At 47.7% G+C, this 15,985-nt stretch overlaps 1 non-coding gene across 1 annotated transcript; it reads right to left on the bottom strand.

Annotated features, from left to right (window-relative positions):
• Positions 1-10,699: 10,699 nt before the first annotated feature.
• Positions 10,700-10,838, bottom strand: LOC120671702. The gene has a single exon (XR_005673798.1). It is a non-coding gene; the product is annotated as a small nucleolar RNA Z247 (small nucleolar RNA).
• Positions 10,839-15,985: the final 5,147 nt, after the last annotated feature.

Here is a 15,985-nt window from a genome sequence, read left to right as displayed (position 1 = left end):
TGTCACCGTGCCTTCTTAGTTCTTGCATTTTTCTTTTATACGGTTCCTAATGACTTTTATCATTGCAATAAACATGGTGTTTGTTGAACATCATGTGGTCTATCTTTTTCCCCCGATTTTTATTGAATTCAAATGTCTCGAGCATCTGAATCTGATGTTCTGTTGCAATAAAGAAGTGAACAAAATAACTACCAATGCAGTTACTTCAGCACTTGCTAGCTGTCTCTGCCTATCAGGACATCTCAGTTGAAGCTCCGCTCTGAATGTTGCTTGGCTGTGGGTAGGCTCATCTGAAACATGTGAATATCAGGACACCGGACGCTATCTCTGCAAACATTTTTGTGTGCCCTTCATGCTCTCGCCTGCTGAGCGGAGGCGATCGTGCACGGTACCGGTACGGCTGGGAAGGATGAGCAGATGAGCTCCCTCCACTGCTTTCTGTCATGTGATCTGACTCTGGGGCGGTAGGGCCCCTGTTTTTCGCTGGCTCTGAAATCGTAGGCCGTAAGAACTAACTGAAACCGGAGACGGGCTATCCATATTATTGAAGCTATCCATATTGTCGTCTTCTTTAAGGTGTTTGGAGCCTCAGGATTTAGGACAGCATGTGAACGTCTCAGGTCGCTGTTCTTGCCCCTTTTTTCTTCTTACTTGGCTGCATTTGGGGCGGTTGGTGCCGTTGGTAATGGTGGATCCGCAGATGATCGGCAGGGCAGCAGGATGTGAGCGCCCGGGGTCGCTGTCCTTACCCTTTTTTTTTCTTACTTGGCTGCATTTGGGGTAGTTTGGTGCCGATGGTGATGGATGGGCAGATGATCGGCAGGATAGGATGTGAGCGTCTCCGGTCGCTGTCGTTGCTCTTTTTTTCTTCTTACTTGGCTGCGTTTGGTGTGGCTGATGCCGATGGTGATGGATTGGCAGGTGATGAGTGCCAAGATTCTGTACCCCCCGTGCATGGTGTCTGGTGAGAACTTTGAGTTCAGTTCCACCATCGCCTTGGTGGTTTTGCTTACTCATCCAATTGATGTTTTTCTATCTCTTTTTTTCTCCGTTTGTGTCACTTGGATTGCAGATAGCAGGTAGCACGACTCTTATTCCACTCTCTCAAGAATTTTAGATCGCTTGATAGTAGATAGCACGACGCTGTCGTGGACACTAAAGTTCCAATCAAGAATTTTTGGTAGCATAGCCGGCAAGTATCATGTACTTCAAGACCATGTCAGCGTCGTCGTCTATGCTTCAGGACCAGCCAGATGAAGAATTTCACCCGTTGAGGTGCCCAATTCTTCCATACCCATCGTGCTAAAGGTAGGCGTGTAGTACCTACATGCATGACTTTATAAGCTGATGCAACGGTGTAGTCGCCATGGGTCGTCCACTTCCATATGAAGATTTGTTAGGTTAATCAAAGATGAATTAATTAGTCAATTCCTGACGCCTTCTAAACCTACACAAAGTCTCATCGAATGTAAAGAATATCTGCTCTCTCAACTCACTCGAGCAATTAGCACCTATTTAAGAAGAGAAAACAGGGCTCCAGAGGAACCAAATGCCTATGATGGGTATGTGGACGTCTCCATGCTTTCATTGCTGCATCCCATTGCCTTTATATTGAGCCAGTGTGTCCTTTTAACTCCACTATAAATACATTGTGTTTTTACTTGTTCCTGTGTGATTTGTAAATAAAGATGTAAAAGAAGCAATTGTAATGAATCTCGATGTACAATTTCAGTTCTTTGTTTCTTCATCATATTTCAATGTGATGTGCTATAACAGTAGAATGTATAGATAAGTAAAATATAATATGTTGTGGTAAATTTATGAGCAAAACAGAGTGAAAAATAAGGTGGAAATGGTCCATAAGCTGGTAAATTAGTAGGGAAATTAAGGAGAACTTCCACATAGGATAGACCTGCCATGGAGAGGAACTTTCCCTACCATTGAAGAACCTTTGAAAAGATTTATTCCCTATGGTTTCTTAGCAAAATGGTAGGGCACGTTGTCTTTTCCGTCAATTTTTTTGCGTGCGAAAATTACTAGGGAAACATGTTCCTCCTACTTTTTTTCTTTTTCCCTAGGCATTTTTTTTGAAAATTTTCCCTAGGCATTTGAGCTGTAGGGAAAATGGTGATTCTAGTAGTGCACTTAAGCAATTAGTGTTTTGCTATCTTCAGAACTGCCCAATTACTTACTACAAGAACAAACCAGATGCTCCTGTGGGTCTCATGTGGCAGTCGCCGCCCTTCTTTTACCTCCATGCCCTTGAGAAATAGATGGAGATGTCTATGATGATAAAATCAAGTGAGGTTGATTCCCAACACCTTCTAAGCCTATACAATGTCTCATCCAAACTCGTGCGAGTGAATCTCTATGCCGTATCTCCATCTGTCTGAGGAACTAGCGCCGATGGACCATTAAGAAAGGCTTGGAAGGAAAGCCTGATGCTTATGGTGGCATTGTGGATATGGTACTGTCTGAAGTAGTGAAGCCTCACCTAACAACGCAAAGAGTTCAGAACATGAACATGCATTTGTCTCTCCTGCTGATCTGACTACCGCAGTTGTACTATGAGTAGGTTAATTCCCGATGCCTTCTAAGCCTACGTAGATCTCATCAAATGCAACATAAGTGCGATCTCTATCTTGCGAATATAGGCTGCTATCTCTATCTGCACGAGGAATTTGTACCAGCTGTGTGTTGAGCCTGATGATGCTTATGATGGGCAAGGTGGTGCTCTCTCTGTTTTTTTTTTTCTTTTTTTTTTGACGATGCTAGGGGACAGGGGACAGAGCTGTCTCTGCCTTAATCTTTTCTTCCTTCAGTGTTCCCCTCCTTTTCATGTGTTCGTGCTCTCGTTGCTACATTCCGTTGTCTTTTATATCGGCCACGACCAGCTCCACAAAAATGAAAAGGAAAAAAAATAACACAAACTCAGATTGCTCTGCATTAGAGCATGACCACGTGCACCAGCCAAAGAAGATGGGCCAAGTATGTGTGTAACGAACATGGCCCCATTTAGACTATTTCGAGTGATTTTGGTGATCGTGTGACAACGTAATCAATGGGACTAACGAGTTTGCAAGATCGTATTTGTATGATTCTTTAGGTCCTATGGATAGAGTCCAAACAATATACTAGATGTCTAATGCATCGTCGAGACGAGACGTCCAATGCACCATCGAGACGTGGTGTCCAATCCACCATAGAGATATCAAGTCGTAGTGAAAAAAACAGAGATAATATATTTGGAGTGTCCAAATGACCGATGCGATGAGTTGGACAAATACAATAAGAAAACAGAAAAATACATTGGGTTCGGATAATCCGACACCCTAGTGGTCGGACTAACCGACAAAAGCAGCCAGATAATCCGATGTGGGATAAGCAGCGTCGGACAAATACTCAGAGCATCCTTCAGAGCCACTGTTGCACCAAGATAAAAAATGGCTTCAGGGTCGGATGATCCGACGCAAGGAAAAAGACCGTCGGACTAAGCCTCGGATTATTCTCCAGAGAGCATGTTTTCTCGAGATGGAAAATATCTTTCAGAGTCGGATGATCTAACGTGGTAACTTTGGAGCGTCGGAGTAATGGTCGGATCAATGATCAGACATGTTGTCTTGGAATTCAAATCCAGCCTTCAGCACCGGATGATCCGACGTGGTACTCAAATAGCGTCGGACTAATGCGTCGGACAAATGACGTCAGCAATTGGTTTGAAACTTAATGGCTACCGTGGAGATGACAGTGGGGTCGGATGATCTGACGCCCTGGTCAAGATAGGGTCAGATTATCCGACGCCTACGCAGAAAAAGCGGTAACGGCTCAAAACGGCTAGTTCGACTTAGTGGGCTATTTAAGCGCCTCACCCCGGCCATTTTGGAGTTGCTGGAGTTCAGAGAGACCCTACACACATTGAAGAACATCTCCAAGCCAACCAAAGAGAAAATTAATCACATCCCTAGGTTTAGTACTAGTTTAGCTCTTGAGTGAGTGAGTAAGTTTGTGTGCCTTGTGCCTTGGTTCTAGGAGAGAACCACATCTTGTACTCAGTGTGCCGGCTCCTTAGAGTCTTGGTGGCTCGCCGGCAACGTCAACGACCCTCCGGCTTGGTGTGGAGCGGCGTCGACAAGTTTTGTGCGGGGGACGTGGAGATCCCCCCTTCCTTGGTGGAGAAGCTCTGTAGTGGAACCCGGGGCCAAGGTGACTGTGATTGTATTCACGGAAGAGACTTGGTGGCCGAGAAGCAATACTTTTTGTGAGTGCTTCAACAACGTGGATGTAGGTGTGCCTTTGTGGCTAACTGAACCACGGGATAAATCCTCGTGTTAAAGAGTTTGGTTTCTCTCATCCCTCCTTTAAGCTTCCGTATTTACTTATTGCAATCTTTGTGTGCCTTTACTTTCTAGAGTAGAATCTTGATAGGATTGGCTATAAGTTGCATAACTCTTTTGGGATGAGGGTTTTTACGCTAGAAGAATTCTAGTTGGACATCTATATAGTATGTCTTAGTTTAATTTATGTGCAAATAGTTGGAGCTTGAGGTTAAGATTTTTAGTTTGTCTAATTCACCCCCTCTCCCTCTTAGGCTACGAGCACCCGATTCCTTTCAATGTGAGCTCGGATTCGAATTCATGCAGCGAGATGTTTTCTGCCTTGGTCCTTGTTTTTTCTGAGAATACTATTGAATCAGCCGAAATCAGCCGGCTTTTGCCCGAGCTGAACAGAGTGACGTGCAAGCATGCAGGGCAGTCTGAGTATACCCACCATGCCAAACTAAAATTGTTAAGGGTATGCAGAGGAACAGAATACACTCATCAGGAAGAATTCAGTCGCTGTTCTCTGGTCAAATTTGCTTGTTGCTTCATGTTTGTTAAGCAGGATGTGCCCAGTGCCATAGGCTCTAGCACTGTGCGGGGTCTTGGGGAGGTTATTAGCGGGAGGTCTTTCTCACACATCGTGTAATGTGTAGAGACCACCGCTCCAACTTGTTACCTCTCGGTTCACCTGCGGCAAGCACTATCTCTCGATTCATGTTTGTTAAGCAGGATGTACACGGTGAAATTGATCAAGAGAGCCGGCCAGGCAAGCTCGAACCCTGCCGCTCCTGCTGTCGTGCAAGAAGCCTCCAAGGTTCTGCGTTGCTCCCCTAGCAAGACGATGCCAACGAAGTCGATTTCCGATGCCTTCTAGGCCTACGCAGTGCCTTCATCCGGATGCAATGCGAGTGCGATGTCTTCAACATGAGCATCCGCTATCTCTATCCACCCGAGCAATTAGCACACGGTCTGAAAATGGGGCTTCGAACAAAGCAGATGCACATGGTGGGCATTGTGGAAGTGGCGGCAGTCTGTTGCCACATTGTGTTGTTTTTTATTGGCCCGCGTGTACTAAAAAACCATTTCCGACACCTTCTAATCCTAAAAAAGAGGCATATGTAATAATGGACCTTATGTGTAAGGTGAGCACTGTGTATAAGGAGGCGCCTCACCTTTGCCTTGTATATATTCATCATGTGTGGTTGTGTGCCTAGGACATGTGAAAGCCATCAGTGTCACCGGATGGTAGGTGATTGCGGATGAAGATGACAAGCCACATGCACCTAGCACTACATTGTTTGAAGCAGAAACTCGTAGGTGATTCATGCTGAAGAGAAAATGCTCTGCTGGCAGAATAAAAAATTGTATATTTCAATTTTCAATCGTCAACAACAAAACTGGATAGCGGAAGCTATGCAACTATCGAAGTATTGATACACGGAGGCTATGCATAACAGAGTCGAACTAGCACATTTGGCCCTTTGTATGGGCATCCATGCTAGGTAGCAGATGTATACTCTATATACTATAGGGCGTGGAGAGGAAGGGCTGGCAGCAACCGAGCACTCCCCCAGCGACACGTGTCCCAGAGGAAGCCCAACGCGGACATGGAATTGGCGTCCGGTCCTTTCCCCACAGCGCCGCGCCTTGTTCCAAAAAAAAAACGCCGCGCCTTGCTCCTCCAACCCACCCGCACGCACGGAGCTTGGAGCTCGTGCCGCTCGAATCCGACCGCCGCCATGGTAGGGCGCGGGAGGAGGGAGAGAGGGTGGAGGGCTGGCCGCCGCAGACCGCAGATCCGCGCACGAAGCCGCGAGGAGCTGGCGTGGAAGGGAGGGAAGGCAAAGAGGAAGGGGAGGAGATGAGATGGAGGGACGATCCGGCTGCCGCCATGGCTCAGAGCTTGGCACGCTCGGATTCGGCCCGCCGCCGGAGCTCGCTGCCTCAATCTGTGCCTCGCCGGCCGCACCTGCTCGCCGTCGTGCGTGGGGCGGGCAAGCCGGGGAGGTGAGGAGGCCGCGGAGGCGCAGGGAGCTCCCGGATTCAACCACCGCCGGAGCTCGCCGCCTCGATCTGTGCCTCACCGGCCGCGCCTACTCGCCGGTGTGCGCGGGGCGGGCGAGCCTGCCAGCCTGGGAAGTGAGGAGGCCGCGGAGGCGCAGGGAGCTCCCGGATTTGACCACCGCTGGATCTTGCCGGTGTGCGTGGGGCGGGCCTTCCTCCTCTCCCCCTCCCTCGCCGGCGGACACGCGGCGCGGCGGCGGCGGATCGACCCGCATGCGCCCGAGCCGGCCGCCCTCTCCCCCGCAGATCTCCGCCGCCGGCAGCCTGGCGTGGGCGCAGCAGGGCCTCTTGCAGCGGCGGCCCGGCCCCTGCGCACGACGCGACCGGCGCGGCTTCGGCCATGTCCGCCATGACCTGCGCGCGACGGCGCGGCGGCCTGCTAGAGCTCTCCTCGGCGCGGCGCGTTCGACCCAGCGCGCGGTGGCGGCGGCGTTCGACCCGGCGCGGCGGGCGGCGGCGACGGCCAGCCGAGCAGGCCCCATTCTCTCTCTCTTTCCCTGCTCGAGCCCCCTACTCGAGATCCACCGCCCCCTGCTTGAGCTTCGCCTCCCCTGCTCGAGCTCCGCCCCCTGCTCCGAGCTCCGCGACAGGGAGGACCGGCGGCGAGCTGGGCCGACGTCCCGGCGCGGCGTAGCGCGCCTTTCTTCCTAGTTCATACTACATGTTGTAGCTGCTTTCCTGATGCTTATTCACATCATGGTGTATCTCCTTACTCCTTGATAGATTTTCACTCCCGTCTAGGTGACTACGGACCTTGATGTACTAACATCTTCGATGTGGGATTGTGGTGTGTGTGTGTGTGTCTAGAGTGGTATATATAGTGGATGAATGGTTAAAAGAATCAACGCCTGATGCCTATTTAGGTGAAGTCGGAACACTATTTGTATGTGTAAAGATCGTCTATTTCCACAATACTGAATGTAGGTAGAGATTTATATGCATCTATTGATTTTCTAGCACTGCCATAAATCGAACCTTGATGTAATACAATACAATTTATATTGAGTGCCATATCTGTTTTCAAAAAAGATTGAATGCCATAAGGTTTAAGGCACTTGATTGCTCATGATCTGCTGCAGACTGTGTTCTTTAGTCTTTACTTCACCTGATTGGATCGGGCCCTGAATTTGAAGAAAGTTGTTAAAAAAAAATCAAAAAATGCATTCAGAAATGGAGCTACTCTACTCTTTCGAGAAATTCAGGTACCACTAAGGGGAGTCCCTACATAAGCTGATAGCTTTTCTGTAGTTGTCATTGGAGTACTGCACGCACGGTTTGCAATTCAACATCCCTGTCCTACTAAGTATATCATTACTGTATTTTCCTTGTGACAAAAGAATGCCATCTTTCATATGTGATACCTCAATACCAAGGAAATAATGAAGCTCACCCAAGTCTTTTAGTGCAAACTCAGACCTGAGCGCCTGAAGTAGCCTTGCTGTCCCCTCTGGACCAGAGCTAGCGACTATGATGTCATCAACATAGACAAGAACATACATGGTCAGTTCTGCCTTCTTAAATATAAAGAGTGATGTATCACCTTTAGATGGCTTAAAACCGAGTTGTTGAAGCTTCACACTCAGCCGAGAGTACCAGGCACGGGGTGCCTGTTTTAGCCCATACAATGCCTTCTCTAGCTTACACACATAGTGAGGGAGATTCTTATCTTGATACCCAGGAGGCTGTCGCATATAAACTTCTTCCTCTAGAATGCCATGAAGAAACGCATTCTTCACATCCAACTGCCTTAAACTCCAACCACGAGACACAGCAACAGATAGCACAAGTCGAATGGTTGCAGATTTAACAACTGGACTAAATGTATCTTCATAGTCAAGACCATACCTCTGCTTGAAACCTTTGGCGACTAGGCGAGCTTTGTAGCGCTCTATAGAGCCATCGGCATTTTTCTTGATTTTATAGACCCACTTGCAGTCAATTACATTTCGTCCTGGAACCTGTGGAACAAGCCGCCAAGTCTTGTTGCTTTGCAATGCCATGAATTCTTCATCCATTGCTCTCTTCCAATTTGGATTCCCCAAAGCTTCATCTAGATTGTTAGGCTCACCTGTAGTGGTGAGAAGGCCATACCTTACCGTGCCATCTTTAAATTGTTTGGGTTGTCGAATACCTGCTTGCAGACGTGTTCGTGGTCGCAAGACAGCAGGAGCTTCAGCGCCACATGCAGCATCATGCACTCCAGGTGCACGCGTGGCCTCAGGATCAGCAGCCGCACTTGATCCACCTGTATCAGCCTCGTGACAAACGGACGACACACCGGATCCGGAGACTCCGTGCGTGGCGCGCGATGGAGAGACGGGATTCTCAGAAGATCCTGGCACCGTTGCCCCCCATGCGCGACAGAGTCGGGCGCCGGTGGATCCGGAGACACACCCTCAGATGTTGGTGCGGGAGAGGCGGGTGCAGTAGTTGGAGACGTCACAGGTGGCCGCCGGACGTCGCGCTCGCCACGCGTTGATTGCGCAGCGGCTGGCGCAGAGTTGAAGGACGATACGCCGGACCCTCCGAGTGGCAGACGGGCCGCATCAACTCCTGGTAGGACATATGAAATACCGCCATTTTCGGAAGGAGTTTCGGCTGATTTTTCCTGAAACATTTGATCAGCATTAGTAGCACCTGCAGATAGGACATCAGGCACATGATCATGTATTGACATACTCCTGGAAGAAGGAATAAGCAGGGATTCACTGGTAAATCGGGCGCCAGCATTAGAATGAAGCTTGGAGAACGGAAAAACATGCTCATCAAAGATGACATCTCGAGATATATATATGCGACCAGTGGGTATATCAAGGCACTTGAAGCCTTTATGAAGATTACTATACCCAAGAAAAACACATTGCTTCAAACGGAAGCAAGTTTATGGGTATTATAGGGACGAAGATTTGGCCAACATGCGCAACCAAACGTGCGGAGCGAGTTATAATCAACTTGTTGCTGGAAAAGTTTGTTTAGAGGCGTCATGTTTTTTATCACACGACTTGGAATCCTATTTATCAAATAGGTAGCTGCTAAGAAGGCTTGGTCCCAAAATTTTAATGGCATGGAAGCTTGCGCCATTAAGGAGAGGCCAACTTCGACTATGTGTCGATGTTTGCGTTCAGCGGATCCATTCTGTTGATGAGTGTGAGGGCAAGAGACATGATGAGCTATGCCAATCTTGCTAAAAAAGGAATTTAGGCGCTCATACTCTCCTCCCCAATCAGATTGGATGGCTAGGATTTTTTTGTTGAGTTGCCGTTCAGCAAGTTGTTGAAACTCATGAAATTTATCAAACACCTCAGACTTATGTTTAAGAAGATAAATCCAGGTGAATTTGCTATAGTCATCAATGAAGCTCACATAATACTTATAATTCCCAAAAGAATCAATGGCATGCCCCCATACATCCGAATGAACAAGTTCTAACGAAGACATAGATTTACTCAACGATCTTTGATAGGGCAATTGATGGCTCTTGGCCATTTGACAAGAATCACAAACTATGGTTTCTCTCGAGTACGAGGAACAAGGTAATTTATTGCTACTGAGTACTTGCTGAACGACATCAAAAGAAGGATGGCCTAGGCGGCTGTGCCACATCTCTAGGGACGGCAAACTACTGGATGCAGCAAAGGCTTGTTTATTCTTGAAGGCAGCCGCAGGCATAGGGTAGAGTCCTCCTCTACACGTTCCTTCCAGCAGGATTTTCTTCGTGATGCGATCCTTAATAAGAAAAAAATTTGGATGGAACTCAAGGTAAGCATTGTTATCCGCAGCTAGTTTATGAACAGATACAAGGTTTTTAGCAGCACTAGGAACATGTAGCACATTTTTAAGATGCATTTTTCTTCCAGGCGCATGACAGATGACATGACCAATGTGTTCAATGTCCATACCTGATCCATTTGCCGTGTGGACTTGATCACCACCATGATAGCGGTCACGGATCACCATCTTGTCCATCTCGTCTGTGACATGATCCGAGGCGCCAGTATCTGTGTACCAGTTTGAATCTACACCATACTCACCATAATTGGCGACGTTGACGTTCTTGTCTTCAGGGACAAAGTTCTCATCAAAACGGTGCCAGCATTCGGATGCTGTGTGGACGCCCACCTTCTTGCAGATCTGACACTGGACCTTCTGCTTGCCGGAGCTGGAGTTGTTGTTGAAGTTCCCGCGTCCACGCCCACCGTTGCCACGGCCACGTGCACCGCGACCACGGAACATGCGCCCGCCTCCACGACCCCGTGAGGCCACGTTGGCGGAGAAGCTTGACGAAGAGGATGACCCTTGATAGAGGTTCAGGCGTTGTTCGAAGGCGAGCAGTTGCGATGTGAACTCGGTGACGCTGATCGGATCAACACGTCCGAGAGCGGTGGAGATGACCGGATTGTAGTCGAGATCGAGACCGGTGATGATGTAGGAGATGAGTTCTTCATCATCAAGTGCTTTGCCTGCAACTGCTAATTCATCAGCATACGCTTTCATCTTACCGACGTATTAGTCGATGCTCATGGTCCCCTTCTTCGTGGTAGCCAGGGCAATACGCGTGTTCACTGCGCGCGCCCTGGTTTGTGACGCACAGAGTTCCTCCAGCGCCTTCCAGAGAGACGCCGAGGTGTTGCAGTGAGAGACCTGCTTCATCATCTCCTTGGAGAGCGAGTTGACGATGTAGCCGAAAACTTGCTGGTCTTGTGCCAGCCAGGTTGCATAAGCCGGATTTGGCTCCTTGGCCTTGTCGGTGCCCTCGATCTCCATGGCCGGGGCAGCTTTGGATCCATCGATCAGCCCAGTAACCTGGGCGCCGCGGATGGCAGGCAATACCTGCAGCTTCCATAGGGTATAGTTGGTCTTGGTCAATTTCTCTGTCACGGGATGGCCTAGCGCCGAGGACAGGAGACCACCCGCGACGAGGTTCGTCGTCATGGCGATTATTCTTGGCAGTGGATAGAGGTTGGCTCTGATACCATGTGGAAATTTGTGGGAAGCGTATTCACCTCCGTGGAGGCCGCGTGTGTTAATATAGGCAGAAAGAGCCTCTGCCGTGGCATTCAATCGTGATCCGAGATTTATTGAGAGAGCATCCTTGATTACAGGGATAGCAACAGCCTAAATCTAGAAGGATGCAGTCCACCACAAATCTCGGTCAGATTTGTTACAACGTGACTCGAAGCACACTCGCGCGCCTCCAGGAAGAGAGCTAGAGACTAGGTGCTTCGCACCCGGCCAGCTGCCGGCGCGTGTCTATTCTACTACTTTCGTGATCCATGGAAGCTCCCGGTGTTCTTCCTCCCTCCCGTTGCCACCTCCTTTGCTGTCCCACGACCTGAGGCAGACATCGGCCAGGACCAGGGGTGGACGGTATTTCATTTACCGTCCACCCCTTGGGTAGTTGGGAGCCGTCCGATCCGCCTCCCACGGCCCCGATGGACATCCTAGGAACGCGAATGCCAAGCGGTGGGTGAACTGGTGGACTACCCGACTAGTGGGGCATGGTTCGCCGGGGCCGGAACGTTTGGTGGGCAGCCGCCGCAGCCGCCCGATTAAACTCTCAGGTGTCTGCCTTGGTGCTCGCCATGGCAGCTATGCTCGGAGTCATGGCGGCCAACACGGAGGCGCAGTGATGCACGGCTCGCGCCAAAGAAGAGAAAGAATATACTGTATGGTTTACACCTGACATGGAGATGCAATGGCAACCGGCCATGTTTCTGATGCAACGATCTGAAGCCATGGCCGTGGCCTAAAACAGAGCCCATCCTGTATGGCTGTATTTCGTAAAGGATTCAGTCTCATTATTTGCGGAGCCGACAACTTTTCTTTGTCAAATCTTGGCTGAAATTGAATAACCGAGAGTCGGAATGCAAAGATTAAAATCTAAACATTTGAACAATCTTTCTCTTCCACATTTCTTGCGAGCTTTTCATTTGCCACAGTTTCAACTTCTGCTCGAGCAGGTCTCCCACGAAAGCGCTCTTAAGACAACCTAGATGAACTGCTCCTGCTTGTACCTAGAGTTCAATCTCATCTTTGACCTTGTCGAGCAGCTCCTAGGGAAGATCTGACTTGCGGTCAAACAAGCGGGCATTTTGCTGTTTCCATAAGCACCAAATGATCAGCATGAAGAGCTTGTTGAGGCCGCGTCTTCTTTCACTGACCTGTAGGCGACAATGGCCAGGGTGTTCCCAAAATATCTTGTTGGACACAAGCAAAAGCATGCCCACAATCCATTCCTGACGCCTTCTAATCCTACCATATTCAGGTGCCATTAACTTGATGCACAAGGGGATATGCTCATCACACCGTGGACATGATGGTTCTTCGTGGATGCTGACCCTTGCCTTATATCAGCTTGTATGATTGGGTGCATAGGGCATACGATGCTCATGAGGATCACTGACACCACCTGCTTGACATTTACCGTCCACCCCTTGGGTAGCTGGGAGGGACCCGTCCGATCCGCCTCTCACGGCGGCCGCAGCATGGATCCGTGGCCTCCCAAACACATGTTGCTGCTCCCACCCATTTATATGCAACACCTGAACACCGTCCCAAAGCCACACTCCGCCAACGTCACCGCTTCTCCAGCCACCACGTTATTCCTGAATGAAATGTCCAAACTTTTTATGCGCATCCGAATCTCCCATGTCTAATCGGACTATCAGTGTATTTTGTTACAACTAGCTGTTTCGAGATTTTGTGCCATAGAACGATGTAAGTTCCGGTTTCCACATAGGAAAAGTTGTAATTCAGGTTGAAGGAGATGTTCAAACAACTTCCTTTCTGAACGTCTTAGCTAAGATCACAGACACTCATTCAGCTAACAACGCTGATTTGCGGAAAGATCTCAGCTTCACGTTGTCAGCCTCCCTGCATTTTCTGGAGAGGACATTCTTGCTTGAGAACATTTTTACATGTTCCAACCACCATTGGCTGATGGCCTGCTTGCAGGATCAATACCTGGTCAGGTAGTTCCATTGGCATTGGAATTCCTCCTCAGAGCCCTCACAACTGAAGCAATCTGGGCCTGTTCGGTTCATTGGCCACTAGCCGCGGCTGGTACTGCTACTGAGAGCACGGCACTGTAGCAGCTGGTACTGCTACAGTGAAAAAGCCAGCCGCGACTGCCAGCTGTCCAACCGAACAGGCTGAGCTATTTCCACATTAGCTATTTTTTTAAAAACAATCTTTAGGTATTGCAGCTACTAGTGAAGGACCTGGCAGTGCCATTCAAAGAATTCACGTCCAAGCTGCAACAATCTCATTTGCGCCTAGATCCTGAATGCCTCACAGTCCTAAAGGAACCAATAAATCCTACTAAATACAGGACGAAAGGAACACTCATGACTCATGCACTCTATGATATATAGGACTGATGTGAGAGGGTCGAACGAGAGCTTAGCTCATGACCGTGTGACGCGTGTGTGTTCTTGTTGCTGCAAGAAACGCGGAGATACGTATGGCAATTTAAGGAGACGGACAAGTAATGACATCGCTATCAGGTTCTCGTGTTTACAGTTTGTTTCAGCTTTGCCCGCCAGAAAAAGCTTCCACCGATGAAAGACTTATACACCTGATCATGTTTACAAGTGAATGTGGGGATCGGAAATGGAAGATTTAAAGGTGCAGGATATGTTTTGCCACGGTCATTTGATTTTTTATTTTGTTTAATTTTGCCACCCGAGCAAGAAGAAAGCCTAGGCCCAAAAAGGTCCCTCCTGCCACAGTAATGCAGAGACCAACAATATATGGAGTTTATGATGCTCATCAAGATGGACACTAACTACACATTTAAGTTGTAATCTTGAGGCAGTAATGAGCAGATTCGTTCATAAGCATATACTCGAGAGATATCCCTTTAAATAAAGGAAAGAATTATACTTGAGAAAGGAAACACACGTACAATTATACAGCCACAATGTACGTATAAACCCATTTAGTTTGACGAACATGTGTTCGTTCTGTCTATGTACACCAAAATCTAAGGTCGACTGGCCCTCTGAGATCGCCTCGTACTAGATCAACTCAAGAACCACGATGCTGGAGTCAGTTGATTTCACAGGAGTTGGACTAGTAGGTGAGGTTTCATTTCTTGTTCAGGACACATGGAAAGGGTTCGTCCCATGGAACACGTACTTTTTTTCTACAATGTCCCAAGACAGAGCCCATGGGGGGAAAATTGGTGAAACATATCCTTGCTCGGCTGCTGGCCGATGGGTCAATGCTTGTTCTGACGATCCAGTCCGCAGAATATTGTGTTCCTCTAGCAGACTGAATTTCTTGAGCAGTTCTTTATGCTTTCATGATACTTCCTATTCCGATGTCTTAGCGTCTCTTTGATTCTCTCTTGTTGTCTCCAAATGTCTATTTAACCATCCTATGTACTAAGCTATTCGTATAAAAGGGATAATGTAGAAGAATGAATTGAAATGTGGCACATATATTGCAGGTGTGCTGTACTCAATCAAGTGAATTTGAAAAGGTATGTATATAGATATACATCGAGAATGCTTTATTTGTTCACACACAAGTGATGGACTGATGGTGGGTGAAGAAATATATGCACTGATTCCCAAGCATTACTATGCACACATTATATGAGCACTAGGACTACTCTTGACATCCATCAGAAGCGAGTGGCGTGGGCGGTTCTCCAGCAAGCTCCTGAACCAAGATTAACAACCGCGGTGAATATAAAGCCAGCATGCCGGGCGCAAAATGCTGTGCTTTTTTTTTTATATATATTTACGGCAGAAGAGACAAGCGGCAAAGCGCTGTTCAGCTTGTGGTTGGCCCTGCCGCCGAGCAGCTGTGCTCTGCAGCTGCAGCAGAAGGTGCAGCGAGAGTAGTGTCGGCTAGGAGTGGCAAGAAGGAAGCATCACGAGCCCCTACATGCGTACATGGACCTGTGGTCTAGTCTGACTGAAGCAGATAGGCGGGGCCACTAGTTGGTGATCGCGCGCCGCGGCAAGGAAGCAGCGAATAAGCGCTGCAACTACCCATCAACGTGTGTGCAGCGTCAGCAATAGTAGCGAATAAGTATTTGACTTTCCAATTGTACACTCTGTCATTGTTGTTTTCGTGATCTACTTTGCTTTCTATTTTCTTTTCATGACAGCGGATGTGTGGGTGAGTGAATGGACGGAGAGTTTTACATGCATATGAATGTAGAACTAAAAAAGAAGATTGAGAAAATAAAAATAAAAAGTCGCAATATTTAATTAAAAATATGGAACAATTATCTAGGATCTCATGCTCAGGCGTACAGAAGGGATAAAATTAAAAAAAATGATTGGTTGTTGTTCTCCAACGTAGATATGCATTCACAAAGTGGTTTTGCATCTTCCTGTGCGAGAGAAAAACACAAAATTCTATTTAAAATATTTTTGTACATAAAAATATAAATAAAAAAGAGAAAAAGAAAATAGAACATGATTTATAGTTCTAAAACTTTGAAGTCTTAAACTATAAACTTTATATTACAGTAATAGTTCCATATTAGTTTTAAAATTTTTGAATGTGAAGCTATGAATTTTTTACTATCACATTAAATATTTTATTAGCTTCCCAAAAAACTTTGAAATATGAACCTATGAACT

Source organism: Panicum virgatum, chromosome 4N (assembly GCF_016808335.1).
Source record: "Panicum virgatum strain AP13 chromosome 4N, P.virgatum_v5, whole genome shotgun sequence".
Classification (NCBI taxonomy): domain Eukaryota; kingdom Viridiplantae; phylum Streptophyta; class Magnoliopsida; order Poales; family Poaceae; genus Panicum; species Panicum virgatum.
Note: the sequence above shows the minus strand (reverse complement) of the source record. Positions and strands in the feature narration are given on the sequence as shown.